This window comes from Sorex araneus, chromosome 2 (assembly GCF_027595985.1).
Source record: "Sorex araneus isolate mSorAra2 chromosome 2, mSorAra2.pri, whole genome shotgun sequence".
In the NCBI taxonomy this organism is placed as follows: domain Eukaryota; kingdom Metazoa; phylum Chordata; class Mammalia; order Eulipotyphla; family Soricidae; genus Sorex; species Sorex araneus.
Window position 1 is genome coordinate 363448057 of NC_073303.1, and position 20100 is coordinate 363468156.

Sequence of the window (20100 nt, forward strand, 5' to 3'; positions counted from 1 at the left end):
TTGAATATATTTGCCCTTTCCCACTCGGAGTATTTCTTCTTTTACTATTTCTCCTTTTACGGGGTCTAATATTCAAGGTCAACGGCAGCGTTTTGCTTCAAGATACAGAAAGGCTACCATTCTGGCTACACGTATCTTGTATTTTGCGGTGCTTAAATCAATAGTTCAGATATTTGATATGAAAAAAGCATCATTTATTGATCAACTCTAGTGCAATAATCCATAAGGCCCACATTCATGCGAGTGTTGCAAATGTGCATAACCACATCCAGCCTCCCTGCTCTCTCTTTCTCTTCTCTAGTTTGACCACAGATTTGCTATCAAGCCTGTAGTTGGATTATCATCATGCTCTCAAAATATTCTCCAATTCTACACTTCCAATCAGATCCTTTGTTTCACATAAAACTTAATCAAGAGGAGTTTTATATGAGTTTCCACTTGTACATAATGATAAATAGCTTTAACTGCAGACAGTACATTCCCAACCATTATTTTTCTTTCTGCATTATATACAGATAAATCACATTTTATCTGCTCCATTATTTCCCATCATCATGTCCATATTCTTATGGTCCTTACGACGTGACAGGCAGAAATTAACTCCTTTCTACTGCAATTTTATAATGTTCAAGTACTAGACTGCACATAAAATTCCAAGCATCTTCTAAACTAAACTTGTAAGGAATGGGGCTAGAGAGATATTATAGCGAGTAAGATGCTTATCTTGCATGCTCCCAACTTGGGTTCTTTCCCCAGCATCCCGTATAATCACACAAGCACCCCAGGAGTGAGCTCTGAGCAGAGGCAAGAAAAAACCCTGAGTACAGCCAGGTGTGATCCAAAAATCAAAACAGAGTTTAAGTTAAAAAGAATCAATTGATATATTCTGAATTCCAGGAAGGTCTTTAATTTTCTTATCAGTGCTTATCATATCTATCTGAATACAGCAAATTGCATGTGGTATGTGTATTAAAATTATCTCTCAAACAGAAATTATACAAAATGGAACAGCTTGGACTGTCTAGTACATGCCACCTAATAAATATGATAAAAGTGCAAAATAGATGCATTTTTGGCGCTCCAAAATGAAACAGATTAAGGAAGCTGAATAACAATATTGAGCAATGTAGCCATGAATCAGTAGAAACTCTTGAGTTTCTTATTATGTTGATACAGCATAATAAGAATTAATATTCTGCCTTTTACTTAAAAAAAACTGAACATACCCATTTAAACTAAGTGAAAATTTACACAAATAGAAAGTGACTCTTCTAGGATCACTATGAAATCATGGCGATCCAGCCTAATTGACAATGCTTTTAAACACCACATTTAACTGGATTTTCTTATAGCACTAATGTTCCTCTACTGACACAACTTAGCAGGCAATGTATTTACAAAACTATAATAGCCTGAAAAGAATTAACAATGAACAATGTGCAAAATAGTCAATTACAGGCTTAAACTTTAAACAAGCACTTACAATGAAGATTTAAAAAAAAAAAGGGGGGGGGGGAACTATCTTGGCTATTGGGTCATTTTCCAGGCTACTAACTGCTAAACCATGTGCAGAATGTGCTTCCAATTTAACCATCTAGATTTTCTTAAAAGGCAGATAGTTTTGCTCTGCGGGCAAAATCAAGTTGGCCTTCAATTTGATTTTTAAAACAAGGCAGCTATATAGAAACCCAATATGCTCTTTGCTACAGATTATCTAAAGGAGAAAGAAAAGAGGTTTTATTTTAAAGACCTTAATTTGTCTGTCTGTGAAAGCAAGAAATACAATCTTACTGTGGTTTAGGAAAAAGTCATAGGTAATAAATTCTACATCACAGTTTCTGAGGGGTCAGAGCTGAAAATCTTGACTCCTCTGAGATGTAGCATTGCTGATGGGCACCAGTGCAAAACAACATAGAAAGTCCTGATGGTTTTAAAAAGCGACAGAAAAAAATATGAACGTTTCATTACTAACAAAGCACATCTCAACAAATCACCCATCACCCAGTGACTTCCCTTTTCCAATGGCACCAACTCAAAATCCATACAGAAGGACCAGAGGGCAGTTGCACCGGACTTCTGAAATGTGAATCCATGGAAGTCCTACACATGCCATGGTGATCTAAGAAGGGGCGATCTTTTAACGCACATTCTTTATTTCTTATAGACAGCACCAAATAGAGGACTCGAAGGTTGGCCTGTCCAGAGAGAAGTCCACAACTGCAAACAGTGTGCTCGAATCTCTGATGTTTTGTCACCACTGTGACATTTATTATAGAAACAAGTCAGGGTGACCTAACCTCAGCTCAGGTCAATACAGAGGACCCTGTCAGAGAGGCCTCAGTGCCTGCTCATAAACAAGCTGCTGGGTGCTAACCCATTCTTTGTCTCTGAGCATCCCCTGCGATCAGGCTACTGCTACAGTACGACACTGTTCTTTCAATTTTCTGAGAGTTCACATGTGATTCTCCAGGGATCTTGTCTGTCAGAAGAAGCATCACTGTCACCGTCATCCCATTGCTCATCGATTTGTTCGAGCGGCCACCAGTAACATCTCTCATTGAGAGACATACTGTTACTGTTTTTGGCATATCCAATACGCACGGGTAGCTTGCCAGGCTCTGTCGAGTGGGCTCGATACTCTTGGTAGCTTGCCGGGCTCTCCGAGAGAGGGGTGGAAGAATCGAACTCGGGTTGGCCACGTGAAAGGCCCAACCAAAACTGTCATGAGTCTAATTTTCATAGTCTAAATTTACTGGGGTTTTTCTGGGGGGAGGGGCATTGAAGCAAACCAAGAAAGTTTTACTGAAATTATTTAAGAAGATATGAATGAGAGAAAGGGAGAAGTATTTATTCCAGAGAACACAGGCTTCTCCAGAGTGGGAATATGAAAGCAAAGAAACATAAAAACAAGTGTGATCCATGTCCAAGAGAATATGGGCTTGAAAATGAGCCATAGTCTAAATTTAAAGGTATTCTCTCGGCAAACCCTCTGCGAAGAAAATAATTAGCTCTCAATTTATTTACAATATTCAATTATCATGAAGCCTTCAGCACCTGTAATTTAACATCCAGCTCACCTTGTAGTTTTCAGTCTTAACCACTGGTCTAGATGAAAGGAGGCACATCTAGAGATTTTTGTCCAGTTTAAGATTTTTGTGGTTATTGTTATTTGTTTTGAATTATTTTCTCATAAAGCCCAACAAGGCAGCTGGTTAATAATTATCAACACAACCAATTCAACTTTATTCATCATCATATTTATTACCTGGCAAATATGGTTAATCTCCCAATTCAAAATCATTAATCACAATTGCTTCTTTCATGATCACAGACATTTGATCTCTGCAGAGAGCAAACTACTGACTGTACGAAAAAGGGTCCACAAACACAGAAACAGCCTCCATTAACTTCCTACATCCACTGCAATAGTAACAGTGAAAATTTATTGAGTGTTCATGATGTTCTATGCATTACACAAGCGCTACCTCATTTATTTTACCCAACAATCCTAACAAGTGGGTTTTATATGTTATCCTACAATTATCCTCAACAAAGAGGTGAGGAAATTATGTGGGAAGAGCAGGTTCAGATTTGAATTAAAGAGTGTACACCGCGAAGCACCACGCCATACAATCTCCCATACTTCTCATTTCAATGTAATGCCTTTAGAGAATGTGGTGACTAAAAAAAAAAAAAAAAAAAGCTTCGAATTTTTCTCTGTGGTAACATATCCATTTCTACAATTTCAGTTACCAAATACAGAATATTATATGTCAAGTAGCAATCCTTATACAGAACCATAAAACTTGACCCACAGACAAGACAAAAATTCATCTGCCAAAAATAAATGTATTCTTGTGCTCCTCCATAACCTACTTCTCATCCCATATACCGAATTATAATGAATGACCCTCTCCCCCCATCAGAGAGCCTCACCCAGATACCAAGGATCTAACGTTGACACTTCCCTGAACATTCGGGTGCCAAATAACATCATTTTTGTGCTTTAATGTCTCTTAAAGCCATAGACTGCTCTTCATCTGATATTGCAGATTCAGTTTAATCTCTCATCATTTTCTCCTCGAATTGCGTTGATTCCCTCCAGGGAAGTCTCCCATTTGGGCTCCCTTTCACTTTGGTGTTTCAGTGATTGTCCTAAAACATAAGTCAATCCAAAGGAGTCAAAATTCTTGACTTTAATGGTCTGCAAGTAGTTCAATCCCTAGTCCCATGTTCAGTCCTGCAACCACAACCAGGAATGATCCCTGGGAATAAAGTCAAGAATAAGCCCTGAGAAGGGTTGGAGCAACAGTACAGCGGGTAGGGTATTTGCCTTGCACGTGGCCGACCCGGGTTCGATTCCCAGCATCCCTGAGCACCGCCAGGAGTAATTCCTGAGTGCAAAGCCAGGAGCAACCCCTGTGCACTGCCGGATATGACCCAATGACCCAAAAAGAGTAAAAAAGAAAAAAGAAAAAGAAGAAGCCCTGAACACCACTGGGTGTGATCCGCCCCAAAAGAAAATAAATAATTAATTTAAATTCATGGAGAGTTTATGGCACATTTAGCTAATATCCAACCTTTCCCACCAATCAGTCTTCTGGCCATCCTCCCATCATGCCTTTCTCTGTGGATCTGGGTCTCAATGTTATTGACCTTTGATAGCCCCGGACTTCTTGTTATATTCTGGATCCAGCTCCTATAGTTCTGCAACAGTATTTCCCTCAACTGGCTACTTTCTTTTTAACCAAAAGTTCTACTTCATCTTTTTGACTCTGAACTGAGGCATTATCATTGGAACGACATTTATATTGTTTCATCCCATCGTTCCCAGTCCCCTCCTCTCTTGTCAGCCTCTTGAACCCTAAAGCCAACCAGGGCTGCAGAAGTTCCCTTTCTCAGCTCCCCCTGCAACTACAAGTAACTGTCTATTACAGAGTTCTTGGACAAATTGTTCGCAGAATTCTGTTCAAGGCCAGCAGCTTTGGAGGGGGTGTGGGGGGGTGGGAATTAATCCTCTAATGGAATGGGATACAAGCAGTTCTGGATGCGACTCTAATCTCCACCTCTCATGTTTTCTATTGTAACTCTGATGTCTGGGGCACCTGGGCCATCTGTCAAGGGGAGCAAAATGAGGCGGGGAGGGGGGGAAGCTGAAGAATTCAAAACATCAGGATGTTGAAAAGGGTAGCAAAGAAAGATGGAAACATTGATTTGCTGAATCCACAAAGTCCTCACTCCTAACATTCCCTTCTACGGAGGAAAAAAAAAAGCCATCCTTATTTGACTAACCTACTATTATCAGGTATTCTATTAGTTGCAGCTGAACACACACTTAACTGCTATTGTACCGCTGGGAATTCTTTCCATATTCTCTTCAAGTGATGCAGTGCAAGGTGGTTAAAAAAAAAAAAAAAAAAAAGGTGGGGCTTTCGTCGTTCAGAAGCTCCAGCTTTAAATTTGGGCTCTGCTACTTCTACACAGCACAGGACAGGGAACCTAAACTCTCTAAGTCTCAGCTGCCTCCTCTGTAAACCAGGGCTGTAAATCTCTAACCAAAGGGTTTGCTGGAAGGAACAAACAAGATAGCAGGCGCAAAGTAGTTAGCAAACATCAGGTAGATAGTGGCGCTCATATACTAATCATAATTATGAGGAAGTGGGCCAGAGTGAAAGTAAAGAGCTAGGCCATTTGCACTGCACTCAGCTAACCTGGGTTCAATCACAAGCATCCCATAGCATCACCAGGCGTAATTCCTGAGTGCAAAATTAAACCCTGAGCATTGCTGAATGTGGACCAGAACAAAAGCAAAAGGAAGTTTATGACTAATATCCAGATACATAGTACAACAAAATCCTGTCTACAACGTTAATTGTGAATTCCCTACTACCGTGAATGATAATTACTATGAGATGATTCCTTCTTTGGACGGCGTGCCCTAACGATGGTCAGAAAAGAGTCTTGTCACCCTCTAATATTAGCCCAGGGTATGTCTGTCTACCTCAAACTTTTCGTAAGAATGAATGAATGAACCAAAGACTAGTTTGAATGTTGATGTATATGATGTTGGTTGGCTTCTATCTAGTACAAATGGAATTGATAGGAATGGCTTTAAAAAATAAACATATATACTAAAGTCCTGATGACTGCAGATATGCTGATACCATATTAATTTTATTGATTTGAGAAGCCAAACTTGTAAAGCAGCAAGACAGTCTGCTTTGCTTTCACAAATATGTAATTTGCCCTTTCCCTCGCTGACATACGGGAGCACTTCCTCTCCATCTGAGAACCAAGGGAGCGCGGAGATGAAGTGTAAAAACTGCTCATGATACCGCTAAGCCAAAAGCCGAACTCGAGATCTATGTTTTATCTTCTCTAACCCTTCCAACTTAGCGTTCAGAAAAGCTCTTCTGCTGAATATTTATTTGCGATGAAATTGTAAAATGAACATTGTTTTGCAGGGGGATAAATGAGAGGAAGAGCTGGGACGCTGGCGTCGATCCTTCGGCAAATCATTGTTCTCCAAATGTTCCAACAACTGAAGATGAGTATCCGAAGGCATGCTTGATCACCCACAATCAAATAGGAAACACGTACGTACAGGAACGTATTTATTTTCACTGTCATTGTCATCCCGTTGCTCATCGATTTGTTTGAGCGGGCACCAGTAACGTCTCTCATTGTGAGACTTGTTGTTACTGTTTTTGGCATATCCAATACACCACGGGTAGCTTGCCAGGCTCTGCCGTGCAGGCTCGATACTCTCGGTAGCTTGCCGGGCTCTCCGAGAGGGGAGGAGGAATCGAACACAGGTCGGCTGCGTGAAAGGCAAATGCCCACAGCTAAAATATCTGACTAAATATCAATAACCACAGAAAATAGTGTCCGATATGAAAACCAGGCGTCTCTAGTCGTTAACATCTTCACATGCGCTGGGAGAGCTCCTTGTTCGTAGTAAGGAAAGGTGATCTGCCCTGACTAAACAGGTGCCGAAACGTATAGGTGACATTACATCCTGACAAGTTGCCGCTAATTATTAATTATCCACCTAAGTGTCTACTACTTTACACATCTTGCCCCTTAACTAGAGCACTCAGGGAAGTCGCCGTACTCTGCCTGGCTAACCGACCATGCCTTGAACAGCTAAATGGCCTTGCAAATGCAAAGATTTTCCCACATGGACACTTCACAGTGTTAATGCGGAGTCGCTGCCGAGGCAAACCAACTGCCTTTCGGCAGTCACAGCCCAACTTGAGGAACTCAGGAAAGACTCGAACTATGGCAGGCAGTAGCACACTGAAGTCAATTTTTAAAGTACTTTCGCTAATATGTGCAAGGTGCGTGACTGTGTAGTTACAATTACTGAAATCGTGAATTCTTTTGCTTGTTCTACTCTGCAAATATTTTAAAGAAGTCACATAAAGGCTTCTTTTTTGTGCAGCTAGAGCAGGTGCAAGCTCAATTTTACCCTTAAACTAGTATCGGCTCAGCTGAGAGTACAGCAGTAAATTTTTATTTCAGAACTAAATGAAACTCATGAGGGTATGGGGCAAAATCTCATTAACTATTAAAATGTCTTTAAAAGTGAGAACAAGGCAGCTTTCTTTTGTTTTATTTTTAATCTGGAGCCCAACCTATATAAATGCCTTTGTAAGAAATGGAAAAATAGAATCACTAAAGTATATCTATTTCAAACTCTTTTACTTATAAGGTGACAAAAACTATTAGCTCTTTCCCTCTGACCCACATCCACATGAGTTAGCTCAGTAAGAAATAAAGAAACTCGGGTTAAAGTGAAAAATGATTGCCCTATATCACAAAGATTATAGTAGTATTTTCCCATATGTATTTACTAAGGTTTCTAAGTTGTCCACATTTCAAACTATAAGAAATATTTATGCTCACCATATCTTAATTTCCAAATGTTTGAGAGTATTAACAAGTGAGAATAAGAGTGGCTATGCCAGGTCTCTTCCAATAAAAGACAAGGTCACTAATAAATTTCCACCACAATTTGCCATTGTCTAATAAAGTATAATCAGTTACACATAAAGAATTTATGCTTGCTTCTGAAACATTCAGATTTGGCTATGAACCTAAGAGTATGACTTGGTCTGAATAGTCAAGGTGAGAAAAAAGGTGCGAGCAATTAGTAACCCAGTAATTTCAGAACCTCAGGCCGCCACACCAATGCTGATAATACAAGGCTAGAAAATTGTACTTTCCGATCCAAATGTTCCAAAATTAGCTTTCCGTGTGTCTCTTCCTCTCATCCTTCTCTTCTTTTGTCTTCCCTTTCTCCACCAAATGCTATCTGATATTGCACACTTTCTATTTTCATTCAGCCTGAATATGGCCCACGAGGGGGTGGCATTTAATTAATCACTTCCACATTCTGCCAACATCCATGACATGACTCTCAAGTTTGCATATTCTTTTTGCCAAGCTGGCCCAATAAACAGAAAAAAAAAGCCCAGATAAAATAAAAGTAGATATAACAATAATTCACAGTAACTGAATTTACAGGCCGGTGCTTTTCATGGTCCCCCACTGAAACACAGATCAATGCCTCTGCTGAGAAATTCCAGCCCAGCCCTGAGATCGGCCAAGGTCACCCAACTGGAGAGCATAAATAGGAAGGGGTCAAGTTACCAGCCCAGCCTTCTCCATGTCCCCCATATCAGGGCCATAGTAGAATGTTCAGCCTATAGGAAAGATGCCTCATTTTAAACATAAACAACATAACCAGTTGCAGTTTATACCAACCTAAAGTGAAACTTCCTTGGAGTTTTCTTCTATTAATAAACCCGTGTCAGGAAATTGAGGAGAGATTATAAACAGTCATCTTTCCCCTTCCTCCCCCTCACCAAAAAAAAAAAAAAAAAAGGGAGGAGGAGGTGGAGGCTTGACCATCTCTATCAAGCGCTTAGGAATAAATTTAATTTAATCCAATCTATTCTCCATACACATTACAACTTTTGGTTCCGAGGCCTGATATTCTGCAAAAGAGAGTAAAGTGATAGGTACAAAATACCTCTTTCTACTCAAGGCACAGTTCTTTAGGAAGGACTCAGAAACCCTTGGGAGTGAAAGAAATGAGAGAATAATCACATGCAGAGGCAACAATCAACACCAAGTTTCTTTAGAGAAGAAAGAACTGGAGCCGAAGAGACTGTCTCCAACGCATTTCTGAGAACAAGAAAGGTATGTGTAACAGTAACTCCTTAATGTATAGCATCCTACCTGGTAGTTATTCCATTATTCAGATGACCTACACTGAAGGCCCCCCCAAAATCTCGGCTTCTCAGTGGGTGCCTCGTCTCACCATCCAGATACCATACGGACAGTTTTTAAAGCCATGTGTAATAATAAACTTGAGAACATTTAAGTTGGTGAGAAAATTGGCTAGAGCTAAATATTTCACCAAAGGGCACCTGCAAACTCAACAAAGGTGTCCTATAAGAGATACTTACTGAAAACTTTACGTTCTGTCCTGATGTTTGGGAAGCTGAATATCCCACATTACCTCCACCTGTTCTGGCCTTCTGTCCCGTTATCAATAGAAGGTAAAATGTTTTAAATCTGCTATCAATCCTCTGGTTTCTCTTCAGATCACATTGATCCTTCTCCTTTCAAATCTGCTATCACCCAAAGCACAAGGTCCATAGATTTCTCAAATACTGAGAAGGTGACAGAGTACCCCCGTATGCCCCTGCCATTCCATAGGTCAAATAGCAGAGCAGTTGTTATAAGTTTACAGACAAGTCCTCATTACACACCACCAAATAACCCAGTAATTTCAGAAACTTGGACTTTAAGCAAAGTCCCAGCAAAGGTAAAACAAACACATGCTACCAGAGTTTAACAGATCTTCACAAAAGTTAAGTTCTTATGCCATTTTCCCATCGCAAAAACACCAACAAACACCTCGATAGAGTCCCCCCAACACATACTACAAACAATCATTTATATTCATTCACTGATTACTTCCTACACCACTTATCTCAGTTCTGGGCCAAGGTACAAGAATCTCCCCTGCAGGCGGGGGTGGAAGGCAGGAACTCAGCCTGGCCAAAGGCCTCTACATCCCAGGGCACGACCCACACCTCCACTCACATTCACACTGAAAACTGGACGTGCCAATGAACATTATGTGCACCTCCCTGTGACACAGGAGGAGTCAGGATTTGCCAGTGGAAGCCCACAGGGACCTGGAGAGAATGTGCAACTCCATACAAGTCCTTAATGGCCATCATTTTTCTTTCCACATCACTAACACAATGTTGACCAAGAGGTTGACCAACAGGTCCAAGCGATAGTACGGCAAGTAGGGATTTGCCTTGTCACCTTCAACCTGGGTCCAATCCCGGTACTCCATCCAGATCCCCAACATCACCTGGAGTGATCCCTGAACCCAGAGCCAGGAGTATGCCCGAGCACTGCTGAGTGTGGCCCCCAAACAAAACTACATAAACATAAAGGGCATTATTTGAGGACCCATTCCGAGTGTCTCTGGTGGATAGACATAACTGACACTACACTAACTTCCCCTTTGAAATGAAACGGTTTGGACTCACGAGAAATGCATTTATTCCAAGCCCCACCAGCAGTAAGTAGAGAGGTCACAACTATAGGCAAAGTGACCCATAGCCTACTCCTTTTTTTTTTTTTTTTGATGATGCTTCTCAAGACTTGCAATGCTTCAAACTGAGTTCCTTTGCTGATTTGGCCCTAATGATTATTGTAGCATTAACAGGGACAATGTACTGATTTTTCAGTGAAGGTCAAATAGCACTTAAGGTAATACACAACTTTCACGGACCTTAGCTGCAGGGACAGCTCTCTCGAGGAGCCGGGCAGCAATAAGGAGGTTGAGGAATACAAACTGCTTAATTCCCTGCCTGAGAATCCCATCAGTAAGCATGGTACCGAGTGTTGCTATCATAAGCATATTTCAATTGTCATGCTGAGGCAAAATTAAAAGAAACTCATCGCTCCAATGAAAGGACTTACAAGAAAAACATATCCTCACGAAATAAAAACCCTTCTTTCACATTCTACTTTCCTTAATGAGATAGGGTCCTTCCCTCAGCCCCTGTTCTCACCAGTCTGATTCATACCACAGCTATGTTCATTCGAGGAGAGCGACTTAGGAAAAATTGCGTGTAACTATCACCACAATTCCATGCAGTCCGGGCCTGTTGACTAAAATTAGCCTTTCGGCTGCACCCAATCCTCTAAGATAAAGATCAACAAATACAATTGTATACGTATTAAAATAAAACAGTGGCTTGTTACTGTTTGCCCTATGCCCAGGGCATTCTTGACTGAGAGTGTCCCTAGGCCAGTGCAGGGGCTTGGAGCCAGCAAGCTCCAGGGAGACTCTTTCGGCCGTGTGCAGGGAAATACTCCTGCCTGTCACTTGCAAGGGCTTGTCCCGGGACCTCGATGCTCCCGAACGGCTCTGAATAGCTCCAAAATCACATGGGGGAACCTTAATACCTCCACTGCAAGCCACAACACCCAAAAGGAGAGAGAGAGAGCAAAAGGGAATGCCCTGCCACAGAGGCGGGGTGGGGTGGCGGGGACGGGGTGGGGGTGGCGGGAGGGATGGGCACTGGTGGAGGGATGGGTACTCGAGCATTGTATGACCGAAACGCAAGTATGAAAGCTTGTAAGTCTGTAACTGTATCTCACAGTGATTCACTAATGAATTTTTTTTAAAAAAAATAATAAATGAAGTATGAAAAAACCATGGGAAAGTGGGAAGTGACCTTTCGCTCTGGCAAAGACCACTAGAGGGATGAGAGAAAAGGTTGGTGGCCGGAGCAACAGGCTTGCTGCCTAACGTGGGTGCTCAGCGTTACGTGGCAGGAAACCAAAGCCGGAGATCAAATGAGAAGGTTCGAAGGAACACAGGCACCATGTGGGTTAACGTCTGCCGGCCGCTGCCGAGGACGGCACAGGAGATGAAAGGACAGGGGCAGGCCTCAGACGCTTCCTGCCCCGTGCCCAGGCTGGGTGGCTCTTGTGCCTGTACTTTCTTCATCATCCGCTTTCCACACATATCTGACACATGCAATATTTTAAAAGTCATTTTTCTACTTTTCAGATTCAATGAAAGTTGGAGGCTAGTTTTGAATGTTCAACACTCTTGCATGCTAACGTGACCTGTTTTCTCTTGGTACGAGCTAGCAATGATGCAACTTCTGGCAGAAATTTCTTTGGACTCAGTTACTAAATTACTAAAATACAGAAATCCAAAACCTCGTGGCCGCTATTGTGGCCACACGACCTCATATCTCTTCATTCTTAGCAATGGAAAACAAAGTATCAAATGCTTCCTTTCCAGCAGGTCCGACTTTGGGGGGTGGGGAGGGATAGTCCAAACAATAATAGTGAGTTCTTTGTTGAAATATTGAATGTAATCAAAGTAAAGAGAAAGTAAAGTGAAATTTATCAGCTACACAGGCGGGGTGGGGGGGTGGGGGGGTGGGAGGGGCGGGGGGAGGTTTACTGTGGTTCTTGGTGGTGGAATATGTGCACTGGTGAAGGGACGGGTGTTCAAGCATTGTGTAACTGAGACTTAAGCCTGAAAGCTTTGTAACTTTCCATATGGTAATTCAATAAAAAAAAAAAAAGAAAGAAAGAAAAGAAATACTCAAAAGAGTCCCAGAGATGAAGCCTTGGTAGGGGGCAGAATGGCCAAGCACATTTCCAGTATGAGAAGGGGCTGGAGCAATAATAGCACAGTGGGTAGGGCGCGTGCCCTGCACACAGCTGACCCGGGTTCGATTCCCAGAATCCCATATGGTCCTTCGAGCACCACCAGGGAGTAATTCCTGAGTGCAAGGCCAGGAGTAACACCTGTGCATCGCCAGGTGTGACCCAAAAAGCCAAAAAAATTAAAAAGAGAGAGAAATATTACCATAAGTTACTGTTCAGTCACATGATAATTACTTCCAAGCAAAAGCATACCGACTTGATACAAACTGCTCACTTCACACTGATGTGATTTCTTTTCTGTTTTGATCGGAAACTTTCTACTCGGGGGAAAAAAAAATCTCCCTTTCTTATTTAGAAGACCTATATGTCTCTCTGTTGGCCATACCTGTCAAGTAATATAGTTCTGGTGTGATTTTTCTTTCAATTTGATATGGCCTGATTTAGAATTTCCATGTAGTGTGACTATAAAGAAATTAATTATCATTGCATTAAGTATGCTATAACAAAGAGAAAGGCAGCAAGACAGCAAGGAAGTAAGACCAATAAAGAGAAACAGAAATATTTACTGACAGGACAAAAGGACACAAGTTATCTAAACAAGTTATCTAAACACTGGAAACAGAAAATGTCCTTCAGTGGCTTTTCAAAAGTATTGATTATATTTATTTCCTTTTATAAGTACTATTGATGTTTATTGAAAATTGAACTTTACCACACTGAAACATGGTCTATTACCTATCATGAGAAGAATATCCTACACAATGAAGGATAGAGTAGTATAGAATAAATTATTCTCTCACTGACTAGTTTTCCCCCGATGTTAGATATAAATCTTAATTTAGTTTATGTTTTTTTTCAGGGATTAAATATTATATCTAGAATTCCCTGATTTATTCATGGATAAAACCATCTGACAGGCACTTATTAGGACCCTACAACTTTATGCCAAGTATCTGACCATGCATAAAATTATCACCTTAAATGGATGTAACTTAAATAAGTATGTGAAGATAACTTACTATTTTCTTTTATAAATTTGATCACTTAGTAATGGGTTTGGAATGAGCTGAGGTAGACCATAAACCACCATCTCAATTTAGTTTAAAGAATTATATTTGGAAAATAAGTAACAGATACGTGAAGATAGCATAAAATAGAAGATGAATGGATTAAAAAGAATGATAAAACATCTCTAAAGGTAACACAGTATAGTTAGCACACCAAAGATCAATGAATCATTGGATGATAAAATGATTCATTGATTATTTCAGAGAATATTTAAAATTCTGTTCCACTCACAAAATGTTTAAATGACCAGTCCCATGGATAACTGGAAAAATCAGAGACCGGAAGTCAGTTCTCTTGACTCTCAGACTTAGGTCAATTTCAGGGTTAATAAAAATATTTTGGGTTTATCTCACTTGTTAATATTTGGGATAGGTTCTTTAAGTTTTTAACAAATTAAAATTTTCAAAACTCCCAGTTGCAGTTAACAACAAAGAAGGCCACTGTTCAAACATCTCTCAGAGGTTCTGTGGCTCTTGGTCAAGTCCCACAAAGGATATTAATGTAACTTCAAGCTTTAAAGTGTCATTTATAAAGAAACAAACAGGGGCCAGAGAAATGGTACAGCTTATAGTTCTAGACCAGGCTTCGATCCGTGGCATCCTGTATAGTCCCCAAGCACAGCCAAAAGTAATGACTGAGTGCAGCATCAGGAGTAAGCCCTGAGCATTGCTGGATATGACCCAAAAACTAAAAAATAAATAAATATTTTAAACGCACTGAAAATGCACTAAATCCTATTCCTAAATAAATGAACTTGCAACTTGCCTATTATCATGCTCATGATCTAATTTCAGGGCATTTTAAAAGTACATACAATTTTAAATTCCATATTCATATGAATTATTTGTAAATGACACTGTTATATAAAGATGCAAATTATTCCACTTATATGGAATATTAAGACTGGAGGGATGGCACAGCGGGTAGGGCGTTTGCCTTGCATGCGGCTGACCTGGGTTGATTCCTCTGTCCTTCTCAGAGAGCCGGGCAAGCTACCAAGAGTATCCCGCCCACAGGGCAGAGCCTGGCAAGCTACCTTGGCGTATTCGATATGCCAAAACCAGTCACAACAAGTCTCACAATGGAGACATTACTGGTGCCCACTTGAGCAAATTGATGAACAAGAGGACAACAGTGCCACTATTATGCAGGTTTTGTTATTTTCAAATATGTACATTCCTGAATGGGAAAATAATACCAAACTAAGAAGTTAAGTCACATCTTACCATGCTTTGTACAGACTGGATTTGAATAACCAAACTTAAAGTGTGCGTGTTAAAGCACTTTCTGTCTTCAATATATACTCATAAATAATGTGGATGGCAGACTAACTATTCTACAGATTTGTTAATTTGCTAAAAATACTGGAAATGCGTAAGAAATACACTTTGTATTTGATGACAGCAATAAAATAGTGGGAAGTCAAAAAAAAAAAATGTAAGTTCCTATTAAGGAGGCAGGTTGTTTGAGCACCTGTACTGCAAACCATAATGCCCAATGCTAGGGGAGGCAGGGGGAGGGAATGAGAGAGAGTGGGGCAGGAGAGAGTGAGGAGAGGGAGAAAGAGAGAGAGAGAATGACTGGATGGGGTGGTAGAAAGAGAGAAACTTCAGGCATTGGTGGTGGGAAATGTACATTGGTGAAGAGAGAGATGTTGGAACATTGTTATGATGGAAACTCAATCACTAATAACTTTGCAACTGTGTATCTCACAGGTGAGATTAAAAAGAAAAAGGCAAGCTGGAAAGTTGAAGGAAAACTAGAGATATTCGTGGAGGGATGCTAACACTGGTGGTGGGATTCTAACACTGGTAGTAAAATACTGTATACCTGAACCTTTAACTCTCTTATGAACAACTCTGTGAATCATGGTGCTTTAATAGATTTTAAAAAACAATGTATTTGTAGTCCTTCTTTCCTTTACTCCCTAAGGTTTTCAAGGCTTCTGAGTAAAAGCCTCTTTGTGGGGTATTCTCAGTTCTATAAAGGAAAGAAAAACTCCCCAATTAGCATACACTCACATTCACACATTGGCCATTTTACAAACTGGGACTTGAAAATGCTCACAACACTTCACCTTTGTGCTGGGCTAAACTCTGGCTAGCCATAAACACTTTGAAGTAATACAAACCTAAATATTCCTGCTAGGCAAACGGAGCAGTGGAACCGAATTATAATGAGCTAGCAGCTGTCACAATATGACCACAGTAACCAAATCAAAATATCAACCGCTAACCCAGATGAGATTCAAAGGTCATCCTATAAGCCAGCAGCTTTCTTCAGTTCTGCCTGAAACCTCAATCTAATTCTGCAGGAAAAAATGTTGCATTCAGCTAGTTCAGAAACCAGTAACTTGATGGGGGCAAATGGTACCTAGAGTGCCGTGGCTGGGACTAGACCCGAAAGAGCACAATAAGGAAACTGAACCATTCATAATGGGGCATGTAAAAAGACAGCAGCTGATGCTGAACTAAGCTGCGCCCAACTGGAGCAAAGTATCGCTTTTCACATCCTTCAGTTACCAATCCATGTATATAATCTTATTGGGACCTGCTCACTCAAACAATCTCATTTTCAATTAAAGGTCTGGGACAATAGAAGAAAAATGCATGCTTAGATCCTTCTTTGGAGCAAAGAATTTTAGCTAAAAAAAGATGTTGTCTGCAATTGTAAAAACATTTGAAGTATGACCTACAAAATGTTCATAATGCCCTGTTCAAAAAAGAGTTGCACTGTAGCACAGTCGTCCCTTGTTCATTGATTTGCTAGAGCAGGCACCAGTAGCTTGCCATGCTCTTGGAGAGGGATGGAGGAATCAAACCTGGGTCGACTGCGTGCAAGGCAAACGCCCTACACACATACTCCTTACATACTGATTTCTTGCCAAGATTTTCAAACTATTCCATTGTATCGAATCCTCTTAACGATACAAGACTCGGGCTATAACCCTTTCATCTTATTAGCATATTCTGAGAGACACTCTGACCATTGATAAAGCTTTAACCAAAATGTTGAAAAACTTCAAGGGGCAAGTTTCCAACAGATTAAACATATATATATATATATATATACACATTATATCATTGATACTCATAGGTAGTTAGTCATAAGGAAGAATTAATTTGTCTTCTCCAGAGGCAAAAGGGAATATGGAATTTCAGATATTGCAAAACAGAAACTGTCTTCTTCTGACCAATGAAAGCAATGAGTTCGGATTCAGAAAATGTGAAGTGTAAGTATGTACAACACTGGTTAACACTGGTGATGAGTCAGATAAAAGACTTAGTGCTAAAATCTCTATTCTCACAGATACCCCCCACAAGAAAACAACATTTTATGCACTATTTTTTTTAATGGGGTATTTCTTATTTATTCTATTATGTTTTCCTTTAAAGGATTAATGCAATAGTAGCTTTCAAAACTTTGACAACAACTAGAGATAGCAAGTTTTATGCTTAACTGTGTGTGTGATGCACTACTACTTCAATAAATGTGATTATGTACGCACACGCACGCACGTACACACACACATACCCCACACATACATACATATATATATGAACTCAAGCTATCAACTAGACTATTATATTAAGATATTCAAATGTATTTCTAAAATAAATTAATTAAGATACTCAATTAACTCTTAAATCACTGCAGAAATCTGAGATAACACAAATGAATTTTGATATTTTGATACAAAACTAATATTTTTTAAGGGTAAGGTTTGTGCAAACCCACTCATGTGAACTCAGAGTTCAGATCAAATAAAGGGTTTTGAAAGTAAGCATTACAGAGTTTATGAGCAAATATGTTGGCAATGCCTGCATCATTTCTCAAAAATTGTGTACTGTCATAAAGAACAAAATATACTGCAATAATTCACTCCCAAACAGGCAAAGTGGCTCATTACTTTGGCTTTTCTTGCAATAAAATAAAGCCTCACTAAGTGAACAGTTTACTTTAAAAAAAAAATCAGGTCATCTGCAGTTAATAACTCTTTCCCGTAAAATTAGTGTCACTTATTTCTGTAGCAGACGCCTAATTCAGTCACAGGCTTGATTGATTTGACAATGGAGAATCTGGTCCAATAAAGAAGCTGATTTATTTCTGATGCTATAGCTTTTACCCCAATGTGACATCACTGCAGATTTCAGTCTCTCACATGTAAAGAAATTCTGTGAAGTTTTATTAAAAACTAAAGATTCTGAAAGTGCATATTGGACTGATGTCAAAAAGTTACAGTACAGCCTAATATTTCCTTGCAGTAGAATGAAAACTTCCGCAATGATCATAACACATGGAATTGGATGCAGAAAACAGTTTTCCATAGATAGTATAAGCTTCCATTGTTTGCACACATAGATCTATTGTTCCATCTTTCTTGCCACTTATAAATAGGCAACCTTTGATTTCTTGAAAATGACCTATCTTCTCTTTGTAAAGGTGAAACATACTCCGTGGCTCATCTCAATGGTGGCTCGTGATAAACAAACAGCAGCTTGAGAAAATCATTGGGAATCTTTGTTCCTTCCATCTAGCCCCAGATAGACACCAAGGAGGCATTTGGGATGTGAGAAATGATAGCGGTGAGAAGAGTTTCTAACGCAGCATCCTAGTCATTTCACAAAAACCATTTAAAAAAAAAAAAATTCTTCTCCAGACTCAAAAAATGCAAGGTATTTCGTGGAGTTTCAATGTCTTTTTCTTCCTTTCCCTTTGCTTGCACACTGCGCCCTGGCCTCTCGCTCTGAGGGCGACTTCTGTGACCCCAGTCTGACACGACACTGTTAATGTCAGATAAACCATTTAGACCAAGCACAATTCTTTTCTGTACAAAAATCTGCTTGAGGTGGAAAATGTAGCAGTTTGTAAACAATAAAGAGCCATGTTTCAGACCAGACAGCTTATCGAACAGAGAAGGCCTTTCACGGGGAACAGTGGGTGGGAGCCGCCCGGACATAGTAGCGTTTCCTATCACAATGCAGGAGACTGTCTCAACCTCCATATTTAAGAGTTTAATGGGAAGGAGGGCAGAGGGGATAAAAGAACACAGCTGACATGGACTTTCAGCCTCAACAACAACTAAGTGAAAAGGCTCCCTTCTCCCCCACTCCCGCTCTAGACTCTTAGCCCACTTCGATTTTAAATACTATTTGGAATGAAAAGCTAATTTGGTTTGTAAAACAGTTGTCTGCGGGACCACATTCGGGAGAACAATTAGGTATTATCTTCGTAGGGCTGGTTAGTTTCTGCCATATTAAGGCGTCAACTTATTCTCTGGGAGCATGTCCTTTCAAGTATATAGCTTAAAATTCTGAATATAAGTCGTGGTGGTGTTTTTTTTTTTTTAATTCTATTTTACTGACTTTGGCTCATCAAAGGATGATTTGAGAATTTTCAAGGAAGTTTTTAATATATTCAAGGATCGCTTCCCAACATTTCATTTAAAATTACTTAATTTTATAAAGTTGTGACAAAGAAAGAAGCCGTGGTATTATTTCGAAATTACTAGCATTGTTAGTGAGAGTTCTAAGACTATTTTTTAAAATTGATACTGATAATATATCTAATCATCTCTGTCCTTAAACTCCCCGATCAACAACTGACCTAAAAAAAATAAAATAAAAAACAAAAGTTTCTGTATAAAGTTAAAACATAAACGTGAAGTTTACTGTTTAAATAAAGAGCACAGACATAAACCAGTCTCTAATCAAACACAATTTTTTAAATTTTGGGTGACACTTAGAAGTACAAATATAAGATATTATTTATGTAAAATAAATAGCAATATTTCTCACTTTGACCTTCTAAGTATTTGCTTTTCCTTTACATGAATTTGATGGTACTTTTTAATGTAGCACTGTAGCACTGTTGTCCAGTTGTTCATCAATTTGCTCGAGCGGGCACCAGTAACATCTCCATTGTGAGATTTGTTGTTACTGTTTTTGGCATATCTAATATGCCATGGGTAGCTTGCCAGGCTCTGCCGTGCAGGCGGGATAGTCTCAGTAGCTTGCCAGGCGCTCCCAGAGGAACAGATGAATCGAACCCGGGTCGGCCTCGTGCAAGGCAAATGACCTACCCACTGTGCTATCACTCCAGTCCTAGTCAACAAATGATAAAATTTATGTCTAGCCCTTTTTACATCTTAAATAATAAGTACAGCTTCACAGATTTAAAAATCAGGTCATTCTTTGGAAACATTTGCAATTATGATTCCAAAGGAAAAAATTATAGCTGTATATTTTTCAACAGCTTAAAGCAAGAAACTTAACTTCTTTTATTAATGGATTTGCAAGAGAA

At 39.8% G+C, this 20100-nt stretch overlaps 1 protein-coding gene across 9 annotated transcripts in view; it reads right to left on the bottom strand.

Annotated features, from left to right (window-relative positions):
• The window catches only part of TCF4 (transcription factor 4), a 378340-nt gene that overhangs the window by 222004 nt on the left and 136236 nt on the right, over positions 1–20100 (bottom strand). The window lies entirely within an intron of this gene.